Source organism: Trichosurus vulpecula, chromosome 1 (genome assembly GCF_011100635.1).
Source record: "Trichosurus vulpecula isolate mTriVul1 chromosome 1, mTriVul1.pri, whole genome shotgun sequence".
Lineage (NCBI taxonomy): Eukaryota > Metazoa > Chordata > Mammalia > Diprotodontia > Phalangeridae > Trichosurus > Trichosurus vulpecula.
Window position 1 is genome coordinate 154,115,856 of NC_050573.1, and position 10,632 is coordinate 154,126,487.

The 10,632-nt window shown below is 40.0% G+C and overlaps 1 pseudogene; it reads right to left on the bottom strand.

Moving 5' to 3' along the window:
* Positions 1-5,440: 5,440 nt before the first annotated feature.
* On the bottom strand, positions 5,441-6,477 carry LOC118834981 (annotated as a pseudogene).
* Positions 6,478-10,632: the final 4,155 nt, after the last annotated feature.

Genomic DNA, 10,632 nt, shown 5'->3' on the forward strand with positions numbered 1-10,632 from the left:
GTGGTACAGAGAATAGAGTGATGAACTTGGAGTCCAGAAGACTTGACTTCAAATCTTACCTCAGACACTTAAAAGTTGTGTGACCCTGGGCAAGTCACTTAATTTCTAGTTGCCTCAGTTTCTTCAACTGTAAAATGAAGATTATAATAGCACCTACTTCCCAGGGTTGTTGTAAGGAGCAAATGGGATAATATTTCTAAAGAAGCTAGCAGAGTGCCTGGTGCATAGCAGGTACTTAAGAAATGTTTGTTCCCTTCCTGTCTCTTGGAGGGCATATCATCTAGCTCTCAGAAAGAAAGAAGTAAGACTATATGCTATACACATGGCACTGATCAAAGTGTTCCTGGCCTTAGAATCTCATTGTGGCCATTGACTGCTGACACTTAAGCTTAAGATACAAGTTTCCTGCTCAAATATCCAGATGGATTTATGATATCACTGATGCAGGCATCCTATCTAGTGATTGAGATGGGTGCCTGACCATTCTCTGGCACTCCCAAAGGTTCACCACAGGCATTCTACCCAATATACCAGGGGTCTTCCTCAATTTCTCTTAACACCATATTGCTCCCAACGGAGCCCACAGATTGTCCATAAAATTACAGATTTAGAATTGGAAAAGGACTGTAGAAACCCGGAATCCAACCCTCTCATTCAACATATAAGGAAATTAAGGCCCAGAAAAGTTAAGTGACTTGTCTGAGATCATGCAACTAGTAAGTGTCTGAGGTGGGATGCTTCCTATCTACTTGGCCACCTTATCTATTGGTCTTTTCTTGCTCTGGCTGCAAAACCAGCCCATTTTCTTCCTAGTTCATACGTTCCTTTGATGTCATGTTTGACACCTCTTCTCCTGTATAATTTTTGATTTGTGGTGCACGGTAGCCTGCTCATGCCCATCATGCACCTCTTCATTGCTTTCTGAGTGACTCTCCATTTAAATTCTCCGGAGACTCACTGCTATGCAATGACTCATGAAACAAATGGTAACAAAAATAAAAGTAAGAACTAAAGCAGTCACTTCAACTCCTTTCTTGGGACCCTGTGAAATGTAAGGGGGGTGGCGGTGGTAAAGAAGTAACAGTAATATCTCCATCCATTGAACAGAAAAGGGAGATATACCTGCACACTCTAAAAATAGAACTGCAAGTTAATGTTGGATTAAAATAAATTACTCTATACCCGCAGAGGTTTCCAAAAGAACTCTAGTGGGAAGGAGAGCTGTCACCATCACTTACCCATTAGCCCTCTTTTCAGTAGGTTAAATCATCTGAATTCCTTTAACTTTGACCCTGTTTTCCAACCCTCGACACATATGGGCTGCCCTCCCCCATGACTATCTCCAGATTCCCTACAACAGACCTAAACTGGGCCCACTTGATAGGCCTGAGAAGCTCTGAGGCAAGAGCAAGAGGATGAAGTCCTGGCTTCCTCAGACTCTTCTTCTGTTTATACATCCCACTGTCATATTTGCTTTTTTAAAAATAACAGCACTCCATTACTTACTCATGAACTCATCACCCTCGGGAAAGAGATAAGTAGCATTACAGATGGGAAAAACATAGAGAGTGAGAGAGAATCTGCCTTGAGCAGAGGGAGTTGAGAGTTCAGCCACAGAGGTAGAGAAATTGCTGATGGTGTCATTTTGACTTTAATTGGAGAGAGTAAAGACAGCTGGGTTTCTGACAGTCCTGTACTGTGCTGTTTATGTAGTAGGCACTGAGCTCATGAACAGAATGAAACAGTCCGTAGGGATTCTGGTAAAGGGTAATCACTGGCCAAGTGAAGGTGAAAGCAGCAGCAGAGTGTGGATGTGTGATGTCCTGACTCAATAAGACCCTGTTATAAAATGACTCATTGAGAAGGCAGCTTGACACAGTGGAAACTATGTGGACTTTGACTCATGGGACCCAGGTCTCTGCTACGTACTCTCTGTAACCTTGGGGCAAGTCATTCCCCTGCTTGGGTCTCAGTTTCCTCCTAGGTAAAACTGAGGTTAGATTAGGTGAGTTCCTAAATCTATGATTCTGTGATCTTCCACGCCCATGGCCATACATACCATCAGTCAAATCATGTCACCTAAGCATAAAGACTACGTATGCTGAGTGGCTGGCATAATACAGGTCATAAGAAGAGTTAACGATTTTGTACCCTGGGGACTAAGGTGTATCTAACGAGGTACTACTAAAGGGATTCAGTTGAAATGACACTGCCGGAGTATTGGAAGTTTCAATTATTGAATAATTCTTTATTGGGTGAGATGGACTGAGTTTAGGTTTTTTGTTAAAGATCAGACCCTTAGGGTAGGGGAAAGGAGATAAGGAAACTCTATCAACATATTTCAGTACCTTTTCTTCAATATATAATCTTGCTTAGAGTATGTTCAAGAGACAAGGCAAGACTTGATGTTGGGACTTCAAAGTCAGTGCTCCCTCTCTCTCTCTCTCTCTCTCTCTCTCTCTCTCTCTCTCTCTCTCTCTCTCTGTATCTCTCTGTGTCTTTCTGTCTCTGTCTCTCTCCCTCATATATATGTACATCTCTCCTTCTCTCTCTTTTTCTCTTTCTCTCTGTCTCTCCCTATATGCACATCTCTCTTCCTTCCTTCCTTCCTTTCTCTCCTTTTCTCTTTCTCTCTCCCTATATTCATACCTCCCTTTCTCTGTCTTTTCCTATATGTGCACCTCTCTTTCTTTCTGTTTCTCTCTCTCCATTATTCTAAAATGACTTCTTTCTCTTTCTTCTCTTTCTTGTCTTCTCTCTCTCTCTCTCCATTATGCTAAGATGTCTCCTCTCACAATCTAGTTTACTCTAAATAAATCCACCTTTTACATAAGAACTCCATCAGGCCTCTTGCTTAGCATTTTGTGCCTAGTTCTTTCTCCCTGTAGGAAGATGAAGGAGCCATCTGTCCAATCAAACCCTTTTCCCAGTGCTGGGGTACAGCCATTCAGCTTTTGCCTCCTTTTCTACCTTCCCTTTCTCCTCCTCCCCCAGAACCTCTCTCCCAGCCACCCCCACCTCCTGCCAGTCAAGAACATGAGACAGAATGTTACTAAAGCTGTCATCTGTAGTCTTTCTCTCTGGACACATAGATGGTAAGTAGAATAGACTGGAATGATGGAATCGGAGGGTTGGAAGAGATCATAGGAGTCATTTGGCTCATGCTATCTGAAGTATGAAAGACATGGTCATCCATACTTGGTGAGTGGGAATTCTACTTTATTCAACAAACATTTGTTAAATGCCTACTGTGTGCAAGGCACCATGCCAGTGGAGATACACTGTTTGGGTAAGATATTGTCCCTATCCTTATGAGTCTTATGGTTTAAAGGGAGAAAGGACAAAAAAAAGATAACTGCAATGTGTGGGGAGGCAGGACATTCTAGATGCAGCATCTGTCTCTAGGGCTCCTCCCTCAAATCCTCACTTGCACTGGACCCTTTTACATAGTCATAGGGCATAATCTGAGTAAATGCACTGAACAGGGAAAATACTCTTAAACCAACCATTCTATTTTTATATAAGAGGGAGACTGAACCTGTGGTCTAGGGAACTCCTAGGCAAGGGAACTCATTCTAATGCATGTAAGCAACTTTTCTGTAATTTATAATCTCAGAGAGTTGCCAGTATACTGAGTGATTAAGTGACTTGTCCAGAGTCATACTGACTGCATATGTCCGAGTTGGAATTTGAACCCAAGTCTTCCTAACAAACTCTCTATCTATTATATCAAAGCTTCCTCTGTTCCATTTTTAAACAGCTCTAATTATTAGGAGGTTCTGTTATACATTGAGTTGAAATTTGTATCCTTGTAGCTTCCAACTACAAACATAATATTTCTAGGTGTGGAAGAGCCCTTTGCTTAAGGTATAAAACTCAAATTTATACCAATGGCCAGAGCCCTTACCAAATATTATTCTTTCTCTTCTCACACTGAGATTCTGGGAATCCCAGGTTATAGCTTTCCTTTTGATATACGTTTCTACAGCTAGAATAAAGCACAAAGATGCCCATTTAATTTTCATGCAAAAACAGTCACTAGAGAAAATCACTGAGGTGGGGAGGGGTGGGGAGAGCTGATGAAATGGAAGGTTAAAACCAAAATAGCAAACCACGTCCCCAAGGGTTGCTCCCATTGGCCTTTCATATCCTGAAAGAAAATAATTAAAGCAAGGCCTGGTGCAAGTTTAAAAGTTTCTCTTTTCCCATAAAGATTTATGGATAGAAGACTCAAATAACTCAACTTCTCTGTCACTTTGCTTAATTGCTGTACTATCACTGACTTCCACAATGGAAAATCTGACTAGATGGCGGTCATGGCTTAAACACGGCTTTGACTGTTTCCAGCTTGAACAGCAGTTGTGAGAAAGAGGAGGAGGAGGGAGAAGAGGGGGAGGAGGGGGAGAAAGGAAGAAGAGAGAGGAGGGAAGGGAGGGAGGAGGGCAAGGAGAGGGTAGAGGAGAGTGAGAGGGGGAGGAAGAAAAGCATACTTCTGTAGAGGCCAGTTTGACAGCTCAGTGTTTGATCTATAGCTTTCCACAAAAATACACATTCAGGAGTGTATGTGAGGGGAGGAGTAGAGTGATGGTGGGGGAGGGGGTGGAATTTAAAGCCAATAACCATTTCCCCAACTTTAAGTGTCTTCCTATGAGTATCGCATGTAGCTCAGAGAGCTAGTATTAGCAATAACTTCTTTGTCATCTAGTCCACAAAGTCTCTCCTACAAGCACGGCCAAACACACATGCCCAACCTCTTAAAAAGAACATTTTGCTAGAAGAGAGCTGTGGGACATTGAGTTGTTTAAAGCTGCAAGAGCTTCTTAGAATTTGTACCAATCGAAGCCAACTGTGACTTCATGTCTCAAAATAGCGAAGTGAAACATTACCAAACTCAGCCCAGAGAGTGCAGACCCCATGGAAAACAGAGGAAGGGATGTCCAGGCCTGGCTGTGGCAGTGCATTAAGGCAGCTGACCTTGAGCTTGAATAAGGACAAATCCCCATTATTTTTCCATCTGCTTTTCTAGTTTTTAAAAAAATTATTCTGGATATTGCTTATGTGCTACCAGTTTAAATATCAGAAAACACAATGGACTCTCCATAAGGAAATGCATACACACAGAAAAAAAAGGGTACAAAAGAAATTCGGCTGATTTGTTCTTTAGGTCTGCTTTCCTTCTTCCTTCCTTCATTCCTTCCTTCCTTCCTTCTCTTTCTTTCTTTCTTTCTCTTTCTTTCTTTCTTTCTTTCCTTCCTTCCTTCTTCTTTCTTTCTTTCTTTCTTTTTCTTCCTTCCTTCTTTCCTTCCTTCCTTCCTTTCTTCCTTCCTTCCTTCCTTCTTTCCTTCTTTCCTTCCTTCCTTTCTTCCTTTTTCTTCCTTCCTTCCTTTGTTGTTTTCTTTCCTTCCTTTCCTTTTCTTTTCTTCAACAAGGGTTTTATTTGTTAAAAGAGCATTTGTGCTTGACCTCCAATTTCTGCACACAATTTGTTGATGAAATTCATAAGCTTTGGGTTGCGCTGATATTGAGACATATCTGGATTCTTTACCACATTCTGAAACACCACTTGGAACTTTCTGGATCCTAAAGCACTGCAAACACTTCTGGGTCACTAAGAATTTCACTGAACTCTGATATTCCTTCCATCCCAGGCATGATCCCTCTCATGCCAGGCATGTCTCTAAAGTGTCCAGCCATGCCTCCAGAAAAACCAGATAAAGAGCCAAACAGAACTCTCTCACTTCTCTGGGCTTCTTTCTCCCTTTAGGCTACTCATGTTCCTCCTAGCATGTTCTTTCATATTTTCACGGGTGCTCCCAATCTTCTGGGCCCTTGGTTATACTTTGCTCAGTATAGCACTGGCATCGTTATCATAGTCCGGTTTATAACCTATGGTAAGATCATAGTCTAGCTCCTCCCAGTGGCCAAGGAGCCTTTCCCTTTATGCTTGCAAGACTGAGCAGAGTTGGAGTTTAATTCAATTGCTCTGTCAAAATCTACTAGCAGCAGTAGGCTTTTGCAGTTTCATAAACATACTGGTTCTCCTGGCACATAAAATGGCCAAATGGAGGATTGAGTCTGATGACCTCTGTGAGAATTCAATGGCTTTCTGAAGCTCGCCACTTTTTAGAGCATCACTGGCCGCCATCTTCTTTTCATTAACCTGATCCATCATCTTACCTCTTACCTCTAAAGTTTCACCTCCCATTTCTTGAGGGAAATCCAAGTCTTGTTCAATCACTCCTTCCTTATCAATTCTTCCACCTCTTTCTTCACTTTCTTCTGGACTTGGAGGTTTCTCTGGTTTCTTACTTTCAGCTTTTTCTTCCTTGATTCTTTCTTCTGATTTAGTTTTATATGGAACAGGTGGGATTTTATCACATATCTCCTCCACCCAGTCTGGTCCGTGTGCAGGAGGCCTGGGTCCTGCTGGCAGAGCTTGATGAAGGTCTGGATTTCATTAAGCTTTCTGTTGTTCATATTGTGAGGAACCAGGGGCTGGGCCCAGGAGGCTAGGTACTGCATTTTAATGAGTGGCCCTTAGAGAAATCACTTCTGAGCCAACAGAAAAGAGAGGCAGAGAGGCTTTCCTCCATCAAATAAGATGCCAATGAAACTAATCCTTACTGTTTTCCCAATTGGGAAACGTCATGTATGTGACCTTGGCCTTAACCTCTTGACTTTAGTTTCCTTTCTTAGGTCTACTTTCAAAGATACAGAAGGATAAAGCTTATTTTCCCCATAGAATATGAGATCTTTGATGGCAGGTCTTGTTTTGTTTTTGTCTTTGTATTCCCAGCACCTGGTATAACCCCTGGCACATACATAGTAGGTGCTTAATAAATAGCCGTTGAATTTGATTCTCTTACATCTAAACAGCAATGATAGCAAAAACATAGAAATATATTTTGCATGACTTCACATATATAATGGATATAATATTGCCTGCCTTCTCAATGGGTAGGGGAGGGTCTGGGGAGAGGGTTGAAATTTGGAATTCAAAATTTTTAAAATGAATGTTAAAAATATATACATATTTGTGTCTAATGGTAGCCATCTCTAGGGAAGGTAGCAGGGGAGGGAAGAAAAAAAAGAAATTTACATGATAATGTTATTACATATTTAAAAGGAACAGCAAGTTGTATACAATAGATTTGCAGTTTCACACATAATTTTTTTTATTATACTATGTTATGGAAATGCTTTTTTATTCCATAAAAAATAAGATAAATAAAAAATGTTAAAAATAAAATGAATGTTTAAAAAAAACAAACAAGAGATAGCAGGGTGTTGTGAATGGAAGATCAGTCTTGAAGTCAAGAGGCCAGATAAGGGTAACCATGTCGCTGCCCCAAGATAATTCTCTAAAATAAGTTTTGACAGCTGCATTAGGAAAAGGAATTTCCACACTGGAAGTTCCTCACACTGATGAACAAAATGTAGACAAATGGATGCATTTAGTTCAGCTTAAATATTTACATCTACAAAAAAAAAAACTTTCCTGATTCTCCCCCATTCCCAACTGCTAATGTCTTTCCCTTAACGACCTCGTATTTTTGTATGTATTTTTTCATATACATGCACGTATTATCTCCCCCAATAGAGTGAGCAGTGAGTATTCATTTTTGTCTGTGTGTCTCAGGGCTCAGCACAGCACCTGAAATATAGCAAGCTCTTCATAAACTTTTGTTGATTTATTAATTCTTGAAAGGACAATTCTAACAGAATTCATCTAAAACAATTTCAAAAAAAGATAAAAGACAAGCAAGTTACTAGGTTTCTTGTCCCATCGTACACATTATCTAGTTAGAGGTGGCAATTGTACAGCCAATAGGCATCATACAGCCTGCAACACTACCAAACTCAGCCCAAACTGGATTAAAATGTAATTGTGAAATGTTTAACAAAATAAATAAAAATACAATAAGACATAGATAAAAACATTACATTTTAAAACTAAGTCAATATGCAGTTTTTAAGGATCTTTAAAGACAAATTAATGGTCCCTGTTTCTACTTGAGTTTGGCACCATTGATTTAGTTCATTTTTTAGACCATAACTTACCTATTTATGGCTTGAGGTCTTGTACAGAAGCTGTTCTCAATTTGGTCAATCCATAAGCTATTTGAAAAAATTAGAATACTGGGACTTAAATTATAAACACTATAAAAGGACAACAACTGAAAAGCAAATAGTAGCAAACAGAGATAAATTTCTACCCATATGTAGCCTAGTCATATTTTCTCCCTTCTACGTTGGCTCACTCAGCTAACTACACTCATACTCATCAGGTCTGAGGTTCCCACGAAAGTATATTTCAGACTTCTAAAACTCAAAATGCTAATAATGCCAACATTTATATAGCACCTACTACGTGCCAGACTCTGTGCTAAATGCTTTATAGATATCATCTCATTTGATCCTCACAACAACCTTGGGGGGTAGATGCTATTTTTTAGTTGAGAAAACTAAGGCAAATAGAGGAAGTGACTTGTCCAAGGATATTCAGTAAGTGCCTCAAGCTCTCAGGGCCCTAAGAATAATTCTAATGTGAAGGGAATACATTCCTACTTTGTTGTTGTTGTTTAGTTGTTTTCAGTCATATCCAACTCTTCATGTCTCCATTTTGGGGTTTTCTTGGCAAAGATACTGTAGGGGTTTGCCATTTCCTTCTCCAGCTCATTTTACAGATGAGGAAACTAATGCAAATAGGGTCAAGTGACTTGCTCAGGGTCACACAGGTAGTAAGTGTCTGAGGTCAGATCTGAACTCAGGCCTTCCTGATTCCAGGCCGGGTAGCACCTAGCTGCCCCTACATTCCTACCACCCACCACTATAGCAAATGAGCCCTCACTAGTGTGCTTCACGTTTACTGCAACTAGTCACCATGACAGCATTAACTGTTAAACATAAAACATTTAATTAACAATAAGGTAAAAGCAGGAATAATTATAACATTCGCTCATCAGAAAGCAAATGCAGGAGTAATCATACCATTTTCTCAATAGAAGGAAAAAAGCAGAAATAATTATAAGGTTTACTCGATGGCAGAAGCAGGAATAATCAAAACATTCACAAATTATACTATAAGCCTGGGTTATACTCTCTCACTGATATGTCCAGTGTCTGTGGGAGAGAGGGCACACACTTATAGAAACCTAATAAAGAGGCATATGAGTAAGAAAACCCATGTGCCTAGAACATTTCTATACTGCAGTCCATGATATCCTAACGCCTTCAATCAACCAATCAATAAGCATTTATTAAGTGCCTACTGTGTGCCAAACGCTGCAGTACAAAGAACGAAATAACTCTGGAAGCATTTATTAAGTGTCTACTATGTGCCAAACACCGCAGTAGGTACTGAGGTTACAAGTACAAAGAATGAAATAATTCTGGAAGCTAAATAGTTTATAGATGAAGATTCTGAGGTTAAAGAGAGGCTGTGATGTGGACCACGAAAGATACAATAATTACGTATTTTTAATCCAATGGAGGCTGGATAACTCCTTTGGGGAAGGGGAAGGATATTACAGCAGGAAGTTGAACTAGATGACCTCTGCGGTCCCTTCCAACTCTAGCACCCAATGAGCCTCTAGGGATTCCTGTGCGTATGTGAGACAATCATGCATCAGTTCTATTCCATGTCAGGATCTCCAGTTACGGATTCTTTTGCCAAAAAGGATGCATCAGAGTAAATACTGGAAAAAGACTCAGAAGGAGGGGGAAACAGCTGTCAAAGTAATATCGTTTCATCTTGTGACAGGGTCTCTAGACTCGTGAATCAAAGGAAGGTTACAGGCACAGCGGACTGGTTTCAGGAAGGCATTTGACAAAGTTTCTCATGACAAGGATGTCAACGAAATAGCAGAAGGTAGCAAGACAATACAGTTAAGGGAATTGGTAACTGGCTGGGCAACTATACCTGAAGAGTGTTAATTAAGGGATCATTTGCAGCCAGAAGGAAGAAGAGACATGTAGTGTGTCTTTGTACTCACACCTGTCCAGTTCTACATTTTGATTGGTGACTTGGATGTAGAAACAGAAAGCGCGCTTGTTATATTTATAAATGACACAAATTGGGGGTGGGAGGGTAGATTTTTTAAATGTTGGATGAAAGAGTAAAAATTCAGAAAGATCTTCTAAAATCTTGAAAATAGGGTAAGACTAATAAGATTATTTCATCAGTGTGAGAAACTCCTGCTTGTAGAGAGACACCTTCCAACAATATAGATCCTAGGACCCTAGATCTTGAGCTTAAAAGACATTCAAAGACAATTAGATATAACAGCTCATTTTACAGATGTAAAACTGAGGCAAAGGGATGTTATATGACTTGCCTAACAACACACTGGTTTTAAGAGTCAGAGGCAGGATTGAATTCAAAGTCTTCTGTTTCCACTGTTTATTAACTTATACTTTTAGAAGAACAAAAAAAAGTTTCTTTATAACATGAACTTATGTGCAATTGTATGAAATGTGTTTTATTGTTGTTCAGTCATTTTTGAGTCATAACCAACTTTTCATGTCCCCATTTGGGGTTTTCTTGGCAAAGATACTGGAGCGGTTTGCCATTTCCTTCTCCAGCTCATTTGACAGTGGAAGAAACTGAGGTAAACTGGATTAAGTGACTTG